This window comes from Gavialis gangeticus, unplaced genomic scaffold, assembly GCF_001723915.1.
Source record: "Gavialis gangeticus isolate Ggan-Ray unplaced genomic scaffold, GavGan_comp1, whole genome shotgun sequence".
Lineage (NCBI taxonomy): Eukaryota > Metazoa > Chordata > Crocodylia > Gavialidae > Gavialis > Gavialis gangeticus.
The window spans coordinates 12,290,284-12,293,265 of record NW_017729019.1 but is presented as its reverse complement, the minus strand read 5'-3'; positions in this window follow the sequence as shown (position 1 = coordinate 12,293,265).

The following is a 2,982-nucleotide window of genomic DNA, read 5'->3' as shown; positions in this document are numbered from 1 at the left end:
TAACCGCTTGGTAATGTTGGCTGGGAGTCTCAAAAGAAACCATGGGAGCTAAGTTAGTTGGTTTTGAGGTGCCTAATTCTCCTAGACCCCACTCACAGTCATCAAGCAGAGTATCTGTGTGTGCCCCTTCATGCTCTTAAACAGAGGCCTGCAGGCAAGGTCCTAGTTCAGAGAAATGAAATTTGATTCTGTCTGCAGTTCAGGCCCTTTGCATGGGTAGGAGCATGTCCTGCTTCTACAGAATCGATCCACCCCTGCAATTAAACACATTGCATGTGCTCACCTGCTGCTGCCAATGGTAAAAGTACCTTTTAACAGGTTGACCCTGCAGGTTGAGGGCGATTCTGGGCAAGCTTCTCCACTTTGTTGGGGCTAGAAAACTGTGTCAGAATCCCAGAGGAACTGGCGTCTCCTGGAGCTGGGATTCCCTGATTGCTGGGTATTAGCAGTGCTACGGTGCCTTGGGGCTGAAAACAAATGCATGTCACTGGCTTCCTTGCCTCCCCACCTTGTCAGAAGGGGGCACAGAAATGGAAGCAAGAGGTGGGCCTGGGAACGTCATCCTGTGGCCACAAGAGCTGCTTGGTAGGGGAAGATCTGGGACAGCTTTGCTGCTGCCTGGTCCCCTGTGCAGAGCTGAACAGGGCTGTTGATTCCCTGCCCCCTTGCTCTGGAATTGCTGCGAGGGTGCCAAGGCTGGCAGACCCATGATGCGCAGCAAAGCAGGGTTCAGGGGTCGCAGGCGAGGCCATTAATAACCAGGTGCAAACGGCGGGTTGAGATGGAATGGGGAGCTCTGCACTCATTTCATTTCTGCACGTCGGGGGCTCTGTTTGCTTACGGAGCGCTTGGTGTCTGGTACCTGCGCTGGCCGGGAGCAGGCAGGCGGGCTCCCGCGGAGGAGTGCAGCACATTGTTCTCCGGTGTTGTAACTGGGCAGTGGTAGCGTGGGCTTATTCATCTCCCCTTCTTGCAGTCATGCTTGTCTGGGTCCTTTTTCTTTCCCAGAAGCCACAGGCGCATCCCCAGAGTCACTGGCCAGGCTGGCGTTGGGGAGGTCTTTCTGTCACGTGCCTCTAGGCCAGTGGACTGGAGAGTCAATAAGCAAGCAAGCTCCTCAAAAGAGGTGGATGTGCCCGCTGGGGTGCTGCAACCACCAATGTCCGGCACTGGTTGTTTTTGGCTGAACGGTCCCCCATGGATTGCAGCATGTGGGAGATGCACTGGTCACTAGCAGAATTTCGGGGTGGACATGGCTGCAGAGGCAGGGGACAGTTTCTACATTGCTCCCCCAGACACAGGTGGCAAGGTGACCAGCATGCCTGGGGAGGGAGGGGACAGACCCTGAGTAGGGCTGCACCATGGCCCTGGAGCAGAACCCACCTTCTGGAGCTGCTTCCCTTCCAAAGGAGCGGGCTGCTTGCTCTGCTCTTGCAGTCAGGGTCTGGTCAGTGGTCCCCTGCCCCGGCAGATTGCTGTTGTCTGTGCTGCCTGGTTAGTGGGGGGGTAAACCCTCTTGCTTGTAGATCCCCTTCCATCTCCCTGGCAGCAGCGATGGTCACAGCCTCCAAGTTCAGGCTGGAGGAAATCTTGCCAAGCAGGCCCCAACAGGTCAAGTGAATGTTAGCCTGAAGTCCTAGGGATTCAGCCCTGTGGCTTTTCCCAGATGCAGGGAGTGATGCACTTGTGCTGCCCCCACCAAGGCGAGAGCTAGCGGCTGCTGGCACATGCCTGTTAGCAGAGCTCCTCATGCAGGGACAGCAGTGAGGCTGGAGCACGGGCCACTTGCTGCTAGATGTGCAAGCTGCTGCTGGGCTGCAGTAAGAAAGAGGTGTTCCGGTGAGCTGGAAAAGCCCTGGATGTCTGTGGGGAGTACCAGACTTCATCCATGCCTTGTACCCAGCAAGACATTACCCGTGTGCATGCTGTCAGGGCTGGGCTGGCTCTTGCCTCTCATGGCTGACGAGAGGAGCATCCCATTGGGAGCCAGTGCTAGTTGCGTTGTTCCACGCTTTCTCCAACACGAGCACCTGCCCATCTCGGCTCCGTGGCCCCTCATCAGCCCACCCTGCACCTCATCCTCCAGTCCAGACGTGCCTCGGTTTCGAAGGCGATGAGAAGATGATCTTCCACCGAGGGCTTCCCTTGCACTTAGCCCCGCTCGCTTACAAGGGGCTCATGAGTGGGATCGAGTATTCCTTGACAGGGCTTCGGCCTCAGCGAGCTCTTGTAGATGGAAAACAGCTGCTTCCCCGGGTGAGGAGGGGGAGTTTCAGGAGGTCCCATTTATAATCGAGTGCAGGGAGGTCTGAATTTCATTAGACCTGCAAAGGAAGGTGGCTGTAGCGTGTGCCAGCCGCTAGCACGGGGGTACTGGCCCATGGCTAATTGCCAGGTAGGAAACTAGAGATCCCTGTGGGGCTTTTGGCACGCCTGTGTCTCAGTTTCCCCTGTGCCAAAGGAGGCAATACTGGCCTTTCTTGTGCTTTGTCTATTCAGGGTGGCAAACTCCTTGGAGGATGGACTGTCCCAGCTGTGGGTGCATGGTGTCTGGAGGGGTGAGGCCCTGCTTGCAGCTGAAGCCTGCTCTTCTGTAGCACCAGCAGCTGCTCCAAGAGCTCTTGCTTCATTGCAGTGCAGGCTGCAGGCCTTGGCATGCAACCTGCATGGCCCTGGGTTGCTAGGCAGAGCTGCCCTGTGGCTAGGGCTGTCCTACATGGCAGCACCTTTGCCTCTGCAGTCAGTGCACAGTGAGGAGGGGGGCTGGGGGTAGAGGCGCCTGTCAGCGGTGCAGGAGCCTTCGGGCTCCAGTGCTTCGCAGTCTCGAACACCCACGTTCAGGGAGCAGAGCTCTCTCCAGGCTTTCAGGGCCGTGATTAAGGTGCTGCACATGCCCCATCATTCATCAGGTGGCCTGCAGACCACTAAGTGCTGGTGTTCCTGCCAGAGGAGAGCTCCTGGGAGCTGTTGGGGGGGGGGGGG